At 48.1% G+C, this 15,608-nt stretch overlaps 1 protein-coding gene across 5 annotated transcripts in view; it reads left to right on the top strand.

The window, feature by feature from the left end:
• The window catches only part of LOC140393014 (cGMP-dependent protein kinase 1), a 1,245,261-nt gene that overhangs the window by 526,735 nt on the left and 702,918 nt on the right, over window positions 1–15,608 (top strand). The window lies entirely within an intron of this gene.

The following is a 15,608-nucleotide window of genomic DNA, read 5'->3' as shown; positions in this document are numbered from 1 at the left end:
GCGACAAGGATCTCATCAATTTGAAACTGTAACCAATAGAGTGAGGGGAACGGCTGAAAGGAGCTACTTTACTTGATGCATTGCTCTGCCAGTACAGATTATTTAAGCAGTATCCACTTCAAGGGAAGAGGAGGATCGTATTTAAAGCAGAGGAGGATACGATGAGAGAACAGTGTGATTCATTTTGGATTGCTCCAGTAAAGAATGGGCACAGACATGATGAACCCAATGGTCCTTCTGGGCTGTAAACCTCTACAGTTCTTATAACACAGAAACTTGCAACATTTTGGCAAGTCTGTCAGATTGTTTTTTTCCCCACAAAATGCTTTTTTCTCCATCGATGAAATATTCCATCTTGAATACGACCTACTTTTGAAATAATAGTTTCCTCCTGTGCGTAATGGGATACATGAGCAAAGGTGAACGCTGAACATGTGCCTAATTGGTTATAAGCCAACTGCAAAGATTTCAGAAAATAGTCTTCAATTGCTTTCCTTTTTGCAAGAGAATAAAAGACTGACCTGCATTTCTATGGCATTTTTCTCAATCCTGGGGCATCCCAAAGGACTGAAGTGAATGGAGCACTTTTCAAGTGTAATAATCATTGCAATGTAGAAAATATAGCACACAATTAGCACACAATGTGCTAAAAACATCAACAACCAGATAATCGTCTTATTTAATGCTGTTGGTTGAGTGATAAATCTTGGCCAGCACCCTAGGGGGAGATCCACAAAATAGTGCCATGGGTTTTTTGCATTCAAAAGATTCCCCGGTTGCTGACGGCGATATCGCGTTTGGCGATCGGCCGGAGAATCCCCGTTCACGGCCAAATCGGGGGCGGCAACGCTTTCATGATACTTCGCCCCCTCCAAAGCGTTGTACTCTGCGAGAACGGTGCGCGCCATATCGACGGCCTCAGGACGTTGCCCGAGGACCACTCCCCGACTGGCTGAGTTCTCGACAGCGTCGGTCGTGTGTGGTATCATCCGTCGGGAACTCGGCGTGGTGGCTACGGACTCAGTCCAGTGGCGCTACAGTTGGAGGAGGGCCAATCCGCGGGCAAGAGGGACTTTGCCAGAGGCTGGGGGCACTGTGGGGGATTGGTCCGGGCTGCACGAGCCGGCCAAAGGGGGTTCACTATTTCACAGGTTGGGTCTGCTAGTGGCCGGCGCCATGTTGTACGACGTGGCCACTGCAGGCCGACGCTGTGTGCATGCGCGGCCACAGATCCAGCAATTCTCTGGGTCACAGCGGCAGCTAGAGTCAGGTGCCCTATGCTGCCATGCTGCTAGCCCCCAGCAAAACGGAGAATTGCTGGCTGTTTTACGCCATTTTTTCTGTCGACAAATGCCACCGTTCCCACTCCAGTGTGGGGGACATAGCCTCAAAATCTGAGAATCCAGCCCAGTGTGCGCGATTTTCCGACTCTTCCCACAACAGGGTCTTCCGGCTGTTCCCACCAGCGGGAACCTCTAGTCCCGCTGATGGCAACTCCGCCCTGCGGAACCCCCAACGGCAGAGGGTGCGAACAATGGGAAACCCCGTTGACAGCAGCAGGACCGGAAGATTCCGCCACTGGCCAATGGTGGGAGGGGGCAGAAAATCCATCCTCCTGCAGTGCTGCACTGAGGTAGTTTGAAATAGTAATTAAACATTGCAAAATCGAATAAGAATAAATCTAATCTCCAGAAATTATTGCATTTTATTACAGAAATGTGTGATGAATGTAGGAAATTTTTATATATATTTTGTATTATGTGTCTGTTGCAGTCATGTTCTTAAAATAACTTAACAAAAGGTATCCAGATTACATGTCTAGTAAAACTGTGATTAAGGAGTTAATGGCTAGGCAGACTATAATGTCACTCGTGGGAGGTTTCTTTTTAGTTTCATTTTCAGCCCTGCCCTGTGTTTTTAGTTGCAATTCTGATCTGGATTCTGAGGAAAGGAGGTATGTTTCTCAGATTGACTTCTGAAAGGTTCTCTCCCAAGGACTTTGAATAAATCTGTAAGCCACTGACTGTTAATGTTATTAATAAGTGACATTTGACCTGTGTGGATTTTGCTTATTGAAGTTTTAGAAGTAGATGGGAAATTAAGCTCAAAGACCTTTATTTTTTGTAAGAACTGTGTAACTTAAATGAAGCGAGTCATTCCTCTGCGTAAGTTTCTGAGTTTCCTGCTCTTCATCCAACTAGTATTATACCCTGGGCAATCTTATTCACTTATGCACAGGACCAAACCTATCCCTGAATGAGTTCAACAGGAACACACAATTACAATGACACTTCATTGCCCCTCAGCAGGGTTACCCCTCCCAGAGACACACAAGACACCACCTGCCATGGCATTGGTGTGGCTTTCATCTGCATGTCCTGTCTCAGCCTCTCCTTACAATAAATTTTGAGTCTCTTGCTTATATTCCTCTCATTGTTTTGTACAAGTATTCATTATCTACCACCACGGTAAGATAATTCTTGCCCTATGCCACTCCTTATCCTTGATGACTCCAACCTGCAACTGAATTTTCCCTAAACCTTCTCCAGCTTCATCACATTCCTGACTTCACTCAATATCATCCTCACCTGAATATTAGCTCCCTTAGTCACACCTATGACCATTCACTTGACCTTATAATGTCCAGTTCTTCATTTATAACACTTCCTCATCTGCTTCACCATTCGTCTCCATTAGATCTGTCACTATTCACAGAACACAATAGTCCCTCTCTACTTCTGTGGTCAAATTGTCATTCTACTCCAGGGTCACCATAGGGCTGGATGATAATTCTAAATCCCTTGCCTCCATCACAAACTGGGTCTGGTGAGCTCTCTCTCTTGCCTCCTACAGCCGTCCATTTCTGCCGCCTCCTTTTTTCAACCTCACTCCCTTGTCTCCTTCTTCCTTCATCCTCTCTCCCCTGCCTCCGCTCTCCTTCAACCACTCTCCCCTGCCTCCTCCCTCACCCTCACTCCCCTGCCTCCTCCCTCCTTCAACCTGCCTCCTCCCTCACCCTGACTCCCCTGCCTCCTCCCTCCTTCAACCTGCCTCCATCCTCCCTCACCCTCACTCCCCTGCCTCCTCCCTCATTCAACCTGCCTCCTTCCTCCCTCACCCTCACTCCCCTGCTCCTCCCTCTTTCAACCTGCCTCCTTCCTCCCTCACCCTCACTCCCCTGCCTCCTCCCTCATTCAACCTGCCTCCTTCCTCCCTCACCCTCACTCCTCTGCTCCTCCCTCTTTCAACCTGCCTCCTTCCTCCCTCACCCTCACTCCCCTGCCTCCTCCCTCCTTCAACCTGCCTCTCCTCCCTCATCCCTCCTTCCACCTCCCTTCCCGCCTTCTCTCTCCTTCAATCTTGCTCTTTCACCCTCTCTTTTCTACCTCCTCCCTCCTTCAACCACCTTCCCATGTCCTCCTTCCACCTCCCTCCCCACTCCCTCCCTCCTTCAACCTCCCTTCTTCATCCTCTCTCCCCTGCCTCCTCCCTCCTTCACCCTCCCTTCCCTGCCTCCTCCCTCCTTCAACCTCCCTCCCCTGTATTCTTGAACCTTCCATTTCCATTGCCTAGTGTGAGGAGCTGGTCGATCCTGGCTAAGTTTATTTATTTGCTTAATCTCAGCCTCAATTTGCCATCACAATTCCTACAATGTCTTTTTCTTCTATTTCCAAAATGATAGCCTCTCACATTCCTCATTTGTATTTAAGGTAAGCCTGGAGCCAAGCTTCTTATGGACATCGGAGTTCCCCAAGGGGCAGTGTGGGGACCCTTGCTCTTTTTGATATGATATGAAACTTGGAAGCATGGTGTATTGCAGGCATAGTCAAACTTGGGGGCGCGACCTGTGGGTGGGTCACGGGTGGGTGTTAGGATGGTCGCGGAGCCATCCGTCGCAGCGCTCCCGGTTGCGCAAATCTACGCGCAGCAGCCGGCTTTTAATAATGCCGGCTGCAAGCGGCCTTCAAAATGGCCGCAGCCTTTTTTTTTCACGTTCGGAGGGCCAAAGGGACCATTGGAGCCAAAGGGACCCAAAACCATTTCCTCCATTTTTGGCAGCAACAAACAAGGTCAGAGAAAATGGTGGGTCGCGCAGGTTGGCCGGCGTGGGTGGCGAAGGTCGGCCGGCGTGGGTTGCGAAGGTCGGCCGGCGTGGATCGCGAAGGTTGGCCGGTTGGTAAAAATGGGTCCCCGGAAAAAAAGTTTGAAAAACACTGGTGTATTGTGAGGAGGATCATATTGAACTTCAAAAAGACATAGACAAGTTGGTGGGATGGCGGATAAGTGGGAGATGAATGCGGAGAAATGCGAAGTGATTTATTCGATAGGAAGAGCATGGAGACAACATAAAATAAAGGGTACAATTCAAAGATGGTGGAGGAGTAGAGGGACCTAGGTGCATATGTACATAAATCATTGGAAATGGCAGCACAGGTTGAGAGTGTGATTAATAAAGTATGCAGTGTCCTCGGCTTTATTAATAGGGCATAGAGTACAAGAGCAAGGTCTCTTTTAATGTCTTCCTTGAAGAAGTACTGCACTTCTCGATCCTGGATTTCCATTCATCTCTTTTATTCAACCTTTTATTTTGCCCCACCCACTCCTCCCACTATATAGTTTATTATGGGCGCTATTCTGCTGACTTGAAACTAGGCCCACTTTCGGGCACGTTTAGCGGGGTGTTTCTCGGTGGCTGCAGTGCCGAGATTCACCCCACTAGTCACTGACATTTTGCCAGTGTTTTGGGCCTCTGGGAGTTTCTCCCTGCCAAGTTCACTTTGGTGGATTCCCTGCACTGGAGAGCTAAGCTCACCAGAGTGCCTGAGGGTACCAGGCTGGCAGTGCCAAGATGACTAGGTGCCAGGGTTGTGCCCTGTCCCCAAACACCAGGGGGCTCCAATGGCCTGCAAGACGCCCCCAAGGTGCCATCACGCCTGGTCCACATTTGTGAAAACCAGTGCTAAATGGTGCCCAGTCGAGGTCTTGCAGGCAAGGCAGTTGGCTCCCGGGCACTGGATAGAAGCAGCGTGAGTCTATTTAAATGTGCCTAATGGCTCTTTTAAATATACTGATCTGGATAATGCCCAGCGGGGAGCAAGTCGGGCAACACATGATTGGCCCGGCGCGGAGCCTGATTTGGGGCTCTCGCGGGACTCGCCCGCTGCGCCTGGCACCGCGCAGTGACTTAATCGCGCCCTACATTTCTGTCCCTCTTCACTTCTGTAAAAGAGTCACATGGACTCAAAACGTTAACTCTGTTTCTTTCTCCACAGATTCTGCAAGACCTGCTGAGTTTGTCCTGCACTTTCTGTTTATATTTTATATTTTATATTTTTTCTGTTTTTATTTATTATATAAGACACGAGTAAAGCCTCAGCTGGAGGATTGTGTGCCTCTGGGTGCCTCCCTTTATGTGAAAGATATGAAGGAATTGGAGAGAATTCAGAAAAGATTCATGAAAATGGTTCCAGGGATTAGGAACTTCAGTTATGAAGGCAGATTGAAAAGTTGGGCCTTTTCTCCTTGGAGAAGAGGAGAAGACATATTCGAAATCATGAGGGGCCTGAACAAAGTGGAAGGATAGAGAGCGAGAAGGCAATGTTTGGAAGTTATTGGCAAAAGAAGTGAAAGCAACATGAGACATAGCAGGTGGTTAACATCTGGAATGCACAACCAGAGTGTGGTGGAGGGAGGTTCAATTAGGGCATTGAAAAAGGAATTAGGCTGTTATCTGAAAAGGAAGAATGTGCAGGGTGATGGGGCAAGGCAGGAGAATGGCACAAGGTGAATTGTTCATTTGAAGAGCCAGTGCATGCACAATGGGCCAAATGGTCTCATTCTGTCTTGCAATAATTATGTAATTCTGTGAACTTTTCTTTTGCAAAAATGTATTTTATTCACAAAATACCTGAAAGAACTTACAAAACATTTCAAAATGAGGGCAGCACGGTGGAGCGGTGGTTAGCACTACTGCCTCACGGCACTGAGGACCCCGGTTCGATCCCGGCCCTTGATCACTGTCCTTGAGGAGTTTGCACATTCTCCCCGTGTTTGCATGGGCTTCGCCCCCACAACCCAGAGATCTTCAGGCTAGGTGGAGTGGCCATTCTAAATTATCCCTTAGTTGGGAAAAAAAGAATCGGGTACTCAAAATTTATTTTAAAAAACATTTCAAAATGACCATCACAGTTCATAATATTCAAGTTTTCTACATGGATCATGTTGCGCTCTCAGGTGCTTGAATACAATCAAAGGAACATTAGCAACATTTTACAATGGTGATTACAGAGAGTGCAATGATCTTGACGCTCTATAATTATGCGAACATCACTCAACATCCAAGACTGTTACTCACAGGCTACAATTGGACATTGGGCCTGACATCAAGACTGCCTCTCCAATACAGCCGAACTGTGTTCCTATCTTACCTCAGCCCAAAGAAACCATTTTTCCTGCTTTCAGCATTCCTTAATTCCAGCTTGACAGAGCTGGATATGAATCAAAGACAAAACAGCTTTGTTGTTGGACCCGATCCTGTACATGACCTATTGTGTAATCACATTGAATTTCCATCCATTTAGTTGTTGATTGGATCACAGCTGTTATTTTTAATTCAATGAAATGAGTGTGAATGCGAAACCAGTTTCTAGGTTTGTAAGATGCGTCTGTTATTACCTGCTGCATGCTTAAGTATTCCCACGTCAGATCTATTGCACCCAGCTGCATAATAATGCTCCCTTTGAACAAACCCGAACCCCCATTTCATAAGAACACTCAATTTCCTGCCTTCGTCGTTACTTGATGTCACAATCATACTTCCTGTATAATTGGAGCAGGCAGCATAATCTTTAAATGTAGGCGATGGAGGGATATCATTTTCTTTACAATGTATCAGCCTTAGTCAACTTAATAAGCCTTGCTGAGATTGGAATTAATTTGTTGCTCACCATGGTGCCTTCTATTGCGGTAAATTACTTTTCTGCACTGCTAACCTGAGATAATCTATGGTGTGATTTCTTCGTACAAGTGATTGCTACTATACCGTCACACTTCTCCTTGTTTTCTTTGCTTAACTTTGGTCCTGATTTTTATTTCCCGTGGGAATTGCTTGCCAGCAGGTGAATCTTCATTCAGTAAAGAGGGTGAGGTGGTCTTGCTTTGCAGACAACTTTCTTATTTGTTATTTCTGTATTGCTCTGCCAACTATATTGTTGTGTAATTTCTGTTGCTGTGGCATTAGCCTCTTGGCCATGTCGTTATTGCAAATGAGAATTGGTTGTCAATTGACTTAGCTGGCAAGTAAAGGTTAAATAAATAAATACAATGAAATGTCACCAAGCTGACACAGAAAAACACAATGCAAATTTTCAGCAAGTCTCAATTTACAACGTCATGGCATCAGAGGGTGATTGGGGATGAGGGATGCCAGTCAGCCTATTTTAGCTCATCCATCTAGAATTTTCCTGGAGTCTTTCCTCTCACGCTCACTGTAATATCTCATAGGTTCATACATGATTCTAAAGTTTCTTTTTGTCTCAACTACTAAATCCAGGACTTCGATGCCAGACATTGAATACTCTTTGCATGAAATCTTATTTCCTGATATCATTCCTTATCGAACCAATGGCTTTTTGTCTGATTCGCTCTCAATTTTAAGTTGAAGTAAATTTTCCAGATTTGGCTTTTCCAAGCACTGTACCAGCTGACAGATGTCTGAAATGCCTCCTTTCAAGGTTGAAAAGCTCAAGTTTCTTTGGACTTTAATGACTGCTCAGAATTCTCTGACTGGATAGTCAGCTTCATGGCTTGTCTTTACATTGCATTCAGAACTTGATTGTCTCTTTTGTGGCTTGGTGACCAGAACTGAACACAGTGCTTAAGGTTGTGTTCTGAACATGATGTGTTTGGTGCTCTGGATCCGTGGAACACATACAGGCCACCAACACTTAAAATAGTACACTATTTTATTAAGTTAGAAACTGTTGAACATACTTTCACTGTGGGTTAACACGATGTTAGATTAAACTGAAGACCTATGCTTGTCCTAACCAGTCTATGCACTCAGCACATGGTGAAGATCTGTGCTGTAAGCTGTAAGCTCTGTCCTTCTAAGAGGCTGCATCCCGAATGAGCGAGAACTCTGATGCCCCCTGTCGTTATAGTGAGTGTGCTCTAACTGGTGATTGGCTGCGGTGTTGTATGTGTTGATTGGTCTTGCTGTGTGTCCATCAGTGTGTGTGTATCTGCACTAGGATATACTGGTGTATATTATGACATCACCCCTTTTGTTAAAAAAATGCATGTTTGTGGCAATAAATAATGTGTGGTGAGAATGTTCCTAACTACGTGTGGGGGGCGAAGACATATTTACAGGACTACGTACATGAGAACTAAACTATTTACATGGGAAGGTGCCTGGTGCAGAGAAGCAGTATGCAACAAGAGTAACGAGAGCAACACTATATACAAACTAGGGAAACGATCAAACAAAGCAACAAAACAATTCAGAGAATCCATAAGTTCGCAAAGTTCATAAATTTAGCCTCTGAGGTGGGCGACGAATTCTAGTTGACCGCCTCAAGGGTGGGTCGAGAGCCGCCGGTTCAGGAGCGGGCTGGACTGCGTCAAAGTGAGGGGGAGGCAGAGTGACAGGGAGCTCTGCATAGTCCGTGGCAGGATCAGCAGGAGGGCGAAGCGACACTGGAGGATCATGTGGCGAGCGTGGAACGAGACGAAGGGCGCGTCGATTGTGGCGCAGAATAGAGCCACCCGGTAGACAAACCAGGAACGAGTGGGGGGCCACCTGCCGAAGGACAACAGCGGTTGCAGACCAGCCACCATCCGGAAGATGGGTGCGGATGGTGTCATCTGGAGCCAGAGCAGGGAGTTCAGCTGCACGGGAGTCATGAGCCAGCTGTGCACGAGACAGCTGCAACCGGCGAAGGACCGGAGCGTTGTCGGGGTCTGGGACATGGATGGACGGCACCGTTGTCCACAGGGTGCGACCCATGAGTAACTGGGCTGGCGACAGGCCGGTGGAGAGTGGGGCGGAGCGATAGGCCAGCAGGGCAAGTTAGAAATCGAACCCAGCATCGGCAGCCTTGCATAGGAGCCGCTTGACTATATGTACTCCCTTCTCCGCTTTGCCGTTGGATTGGGGGTGCAAGGGACTGGACGTCACATGGGCAAAATTGTACCGCCTGGCAAAGTTGGACCATTCTTGGCTGGCGAAGCAGGGGCCATTGTCCGACATAACCGTGAGCGGGATGCCGTGTCGAGCAAAGGTTGCTTTACATGTACAAATGACTGCAGACGAGGTGAGGTCGTGCAATCATATCACCTCCGGGTAATTCGAAATGTAGTCTCTGCCCAGCATGTGGAACAGGTCAATGCCCACCTTGGTCCATGGTGACGTGACCAACACATTGGGCTGCAGAGTCTCATGTGGTTGGGCCGGCTGGAAGCGCTGACAAGTGGGGCAGTTGAGCACTGTGTTGGCTATGTCCTCATTAATGCCGGGCCAGTACACTGTCTCTCGGGCCCGTCGGTGGCACTTTTCCAGGCCAAGGTGGCCCTCGTGTAGTTGTTCCAGGACAAGCTGGCGCATGCTATGCGGGATGACAATGCGGTCCAGTTTTAGAAGAACCCCGTCTACTACCGCCAGATCATCTCTGACATTATCGAATTGAGGGCATTGGCCCTTGAGCCACCCGTCTGTTAGGTGGCGCATGACACGCTGTAGCAAGGGGTCAGCTGCCGTCTCGCGGCGAATTTGGACGAGGCGTTCATCCGATGCAGGTAGATTGGAGGCAGTGAATGCCACATGGGCGTCAACCTGGCAGACAAATCCCGCTGGGTCACATGGAGTGTTGACTGCACTGGATAGAGAGCGTCAGCAATGATGAGGTCTTTGCCTGGGGTTTATACAAGCTGGAAGTCGTATCACCGGAGCTTGAGAAGAATACGCTGGAGGTGAGGCGTAATGAACTTCAAGTCTTTCTGTATTATATTGACCAGCGTGTGATGCACGGTCTCGCCGGTGAATTGAGGAAGCCCATAGACATAATCGTGAAACGTAACCACACCGGTCAGAAGGCCCAGGCACTCCTTTTCTATCTGCGCGTAGCGCTGCTCCGTGGTGGTCATCGCATGTGACGCATATGCAACGGGGGCCCATGATGAGGCCTGATCACGTTGAAGGAGCGCTGCCCCAATGCCTGATTGACTGGCATTGGTCGAAATTTTGATCTCCTTTGCTGGATCAAAGAAAGCTAAGACCGGGGCCGTGGTCAGTTTTGTTTTGAGTTCTCTCCATTCGCGCTCGTGGGCAGGGGGCCATTGGAAGCCTGTCGTCTTCCTGACCAGGTTCCTGAGAGCCATGGTATGAGAGGCGAGGTTAGGGATGAATTTCCCTAAAAAATTGACCATGCCCAGAAATCGGAGGACCGTCTTCTTGTCCTCTGGTGTTTTCATAGCTGTGATGGCAGCTACCTTGTCCGCATCCGGCTGCACACCCAATTGGGAGATGTGGTCCCCGAGGAACTTGAGTTCCGTCTGACCAAAGGAGCATTTGGCCGTAATGAGGCCGAGGCCATGCCCATGTATACGTCTGAATACGCGCTGGAGGCGACTAACATGCTCCTGTGGGGTGGTGGACCAAATGATTATGTCATCGACATAGACGCGAACACCTTCAATGCCTTCCATCATTTGTTCCATAATCCTATGGAACACTTCTGATGCAGCTATGATCCCAAACGGCATCCTCTTGTAACAATATCTGCCGAAGAGGGTGTTAAATGTGCAAAGTTTCCTGCTGGATTTATCGAGCTGGATTTGCCAGAATCCTTTTGAGGCGTCGAGTTTGGTGAAGAGCTTGGCGCGAGCCATCTCACATGTGAGCTCTTCGCGCTTGGGAATTGGATAGTGCTCCCTCATGATATTGCGATTTAGATCCTTGGGTTCAATGCAAATTCTCAATTCGCCGGAAGGCTTTTTTACACATACCATGGAACTGACCCAGTCGGTCGGTTCCGTGACTTTGGAAATTACTCCTTGGTTCTGGAGGTCCTGCAGCTGCTGCTTGAGGCGGTCCTTAAGGGGTGCTGGGACCCTGCGAGGTGCGTGCACCACAGGCGTGGCATTCGGTTTTAATAAAATCTTGTAGGTGGAGGGGAGCTTGCCCATGCCCTCGAAGACGTCATGGTACTGGTTGATAATGGCGTCGAGCTGCGCCCTGAAGTCGGTGTCCTGAAAGGCAGACGCGTCAGCAGGAGAGAGAGAGTGAACTCTCTGAACTAGGTTCAACAGCTTGCATGCCTGCGCGCCTAGCAGGGAGGCTTTCGAGGAGCCCATGATTTCAAACGGATGGATGGCTTTGCGTGACCTGTGCATCACTTCAAGTTGGCATGAGCCGCTGGCAGCAATGGCATTGCCATTATAATCTAATAGCTGGCATGCTGATGGGAGGATGGCTGGTTTGACACAAAGGCTTTGGAGGTCAGACCGTGCAATGAGATTGGCGGAGGCACCAGTGTTCAGGCGGAATCGTACTTGGGACTGGTTGACCATAAGGGTGGCACACCACTCATCGTCTGGATCAATGCTGTATACCGATAGAGGCTGGATTCTTTGCTTCGGGGGCACCCTGTTTTTTGTAACAATACCGACTCGAAAAGGCGCCTTCGGGTCCTTGGTGTCAATATCGGGTAGCAGGTCCGAACCGGACTCAGTGACTGTGGGCTGAATGGCCCGGACATTCCTGCGAGGTTGGCTGGAGCGATAAGAGTTGGCAGGCTGAGCTGATCTGCATAAAGCAGCATAGTGGCAAAGTTTGCCACATCTCAGTAGCACGTTAGCATTGTGGATAGCACAATTGCTTCACAGCTCCAGGGTCCTAGGTTCGATTCCGGCTTGGGTCACTGTCTGTGCGGAGTCTGCACATCCTCCCCGTGTCTGCGTGGGTTTCCTCCGGGTTTTCCGGTTTCCTCCCACAGTCCAAAGATGTGCAGGTTAGGTGGATTGGCCATGATAAATTGCCCTTCGTGTCCAAAATTGCCCTTAGTGTTGGGTGGAGGTGTTGACCTTGGGTGGGGTGCTCTTTCCAAGAGCCAGTGCAGACTCAATTGGCCGAATGGCCTCCTTCTGCACTGCAAATTCTATGATAATCTATGATTAATCTAGGACAAAGGTTTGGCACAACATCGTGGGCCGAAGGGCCTGTTCTGTGCTGTATTTTCTATGTTCCATAATACCCATCATCAAATTTTGTCTGATTACACCAGTGTGAGGTGCCTTGGGATCGTTAACTATGTTAAAGACATTATATCAAAGCAAAATGGTGTCTAAAAAACAGCATAAAAGCTGCAGATGCTGGAAATCTGAAATAAAAACAGAAAGTGCTTGAAAAACTCAACAGATCTAGCAGCATCTGTTGCGAGAGAAAGAGCGATACCATTCCCAGCCCCTACGGTTCTTCAAAATTGATGTGAGGGAGAAATGTGACGGATTTTATTCTGCTTAAGAGGGACTGGAGCAGATGGAGCAAGGTGGATGGTCTGGGATATGTTGTATCTCCCCCCCATCCCCCCCCCACCACCACCGTCTGCGTGGGTTTCCTCTGGGTGCTCTGTAATTTGGACATTCTGTATTCACCCTCTGTATACCCGTGATGTGGAGACGCCGGCGTTGGACTGGGGTGAGCACAGTAAGAAGTCTTACAACACCAGGTTAAAGTCCAACAGGTTTGTTTCAAACACTAGCTTTCGGAGCACTGCTCCTTCCTCAGGTGTACCCGAATAGGCGCCGGAATGTGGCAACTAGGGGCTTTTCACAGTAACTTCATGGCAGTGTTAATGTAAGCCTACTTGTGACAATAAAGATTATTTTAAAAAGTTTAATACAATATTAGGTGAGATTCTGGAGGAGACACGCTGATGGCCACAATGGGATCTGGGATCTCCTCGTCACGCCGTGTAAAATGGGATTTCCCATTTAATCCACCCCACACGAATGGGAAACCTGCAGCAGGGGTGCACCATCGGCAGGATCACTGGAAAATTCCACCCTCCCACTCCCCCATTGTTATTCCATCCAGTAAGAATCAGTTGTCCATGAAATTATTTCACGCTAAATGATTTATCATCCGTTTTACCCGGTGTCTTGTGTTCAATTATATTTTGCTGGAGGTTTGAGGAACTGGAGAAGTAATTACATTGATTTTTTTAAAACATTGTTCACTGCTGAGGGTATTTTGAAATAAAGTTCTATTTTGAACCAAGTGATGAGCTTTTTTTCTCCCAATCCCTGCACTAATTCTGGACTGAAAGAATGACAGGTCATTTAGCTGCAGGGTTGCTCTGTCATAGGGAGTTAGCTACAAACCTGGCACATGACGATCACCAGGAGTAATGACCACTCGTTTTGATTCAGAAAAAGGGATCCATTTGAATGACTCTGAAAAAAAAAGTGCAACCCCTTAACTGCTTTTCAATCTCTGTCTCCCTTGTTGATTTGAAAAGCCAGGCCTAATACTCTTCTGATATTGACAGTTCAGCAGTGACTCGCCTTTGATTTCAACATCTGGAACCTGCCTTTGGGCAGCCATTGTTGCGGTAAAGAATCAGTATTATGCGATTCGCATTATTCTTGGTAGTTTTGATAGCTGGGACCTTTCTACAAGTGCACTGCGTGTTGCTAGTGCTGGATCACACAGTTGTCACGCACTCCTCGAGTGATAAGGTGAGCTTGTTTTCTAAAGTAGGACCGCAACACTGAAACCATGGAAATGAGGAAAATTTTCTAAGCATTCTCTGAAAGGATAACATGCTCTAAACGCTTGTTCGGCCACAGCTGGAGTAGTGTGTGCAGTCCTGGTTGCCACGCTAAAGGAAGGATGTGATTGCACTAGAGAGGGTGCAGAGGAGATTCAAAAGGATGGTGCCTGGACTGAAGCGTTTCAGCTATGAAGAGAGACTGGTTAGGCTGGGGTTGTTCTCCTTAGAGCAGAGAAGGCTGAGAGGGGATCTGATTGCGGTGTATAAAATTATGAAGGACATAGATAGGGTAGATAGGAAGAATCTCTTTCCCTTAGTAGAGGGGTCAATAACCAGGGGGCATTGATTTAAGCTAAGGGTCAGGAGATTTAGAAGGGATTTGAGGCAAAACCTTTTCACCTAGAGGTTGGTGGGAATCTGGATCACTGCTTGAAAGTGTGGTGGAGGCAGGAACCCTCACAACATTTAAGAAGCATTTAGATGAACCCCTGGAAACCATAGTATCCAAGGCTACGGATCAAGTGCTAGAAAATGGGGTTAGAGTAAATAGGTGCTTGATGGCCATGGCAGACATGATGGGCCTCTTTCTGTGCTATAAGACCGATGACTCTAACAGAGGAGGAATGAAAAAGAAAAAAAACACAATAGATAGGGTGTGATTTAACGGAACTGAAACAGAGTCCTGTGCCGGGCGCGTTTAGCCAGGTGTTTGCTGGCATTGGCAGCACCGAGAACAACCCTGCTATTAAATGGGAATCTGTTTCATTTCTGAGCCTCGCGGATGAACAGCCCGCTGAGGCTGCACTTAGTCCCATTTTGTGCACTAATGAGCTGAGCTCGCCAGTGCAGGAAGAGAAAATGGCACCCCGATCCCTGAACCCCCCATCTCAATGGCCTCCGGACCCTTCCAATGCCCCAAACTACACCCTCCGAGCATCCCACCTCATAAGAGCAGGGCACCCCTCGGCTTGATCCCTGGCATAGGCAAGATGCCACCTGGGTATCATGGCAATGTCAGCCTGGAACTGTGCCAGGTTAACACCCAGGTTGCACTGCCAGCGTGCCTGGGTGGCATTGCCAGGGTGCCAGTCTGGCAGTGCCATGGTGCCCAGGTGGCATCAGGGTTGCCAGGGTTCCACCCTGCCCAGAACCAGTCCAGCCAGGGGCCCCTGATCGCCTCGGCGACCCCCCCAAATTCCGGTATGCCTGGTCCACTTTAGTGCAGACTGGTGCTAAATGGCTCTCCCTCGCGGTCTCCGAGACTTGGGGCTAGATCCTGCGCCTGGGGTAACTCCAGCGAGAACATTTCAACTGAACCTGACTGCACATTTGAATATGCCAATTGTGGACAGGACCCAAATCGTGATGCTTCGCGAGATCGCGTTAAACCTCATGAGGTGTAAAAAGGCTGCTAAATCTCTTGACAGGCCTCCCGCAAGATTTAAGGGCATCGAGATGTGCGCAGTGAGGCTGGTTGGGCCCTGTAAATGTTAACTAGATTTGAGTGAGCTGCTGATAGAATAAGGAATATTTTGAAGTGAATGAGATTGGAAATAGTTTAGAAATATTTTTGTGTCACTGGTTGTATAGCACAGATTCACTAGGACACTGCCTGGAAAAGCTTGGAAAACTGGGCTGTTATTCTTAGAACAGAGAAGATTTCAGAGTGGTTTGAAATTAGGGATGGCTAAGATAAAATAGATGAAATGAAAATCGCTTATTGTCACAAGTAGGCTTCAAATGAAGTTACTGTGAAAAGCCCCTGGTCGCCACATTCCGGCACCTGTTCGGGGAGGCTGGTACGGGAAGTGAACCGTGCTGCTGGCCTGCCTT

Source organism: Scyliorhinus torazame, chromosome 16 (genome assembly GCF_047496885.1).
Source record: "Scyliorhinus torazame isolate Kashiwa2021f chromosome 16, sScyTor2.1, whole genome shotgun sequence".
Lineage (NCBI taxonomy): Eukaryota > Metazoa > Chordata > Chondrichthyes > Carcharhiniformes > Scyliorhinidae > Scyliorhinus > Scyliorhinus torazame.
Note: the sequence above shows the minus strand (reverse complement) of the source record. Positions and strands in the feature narration are given on the sequence as shown.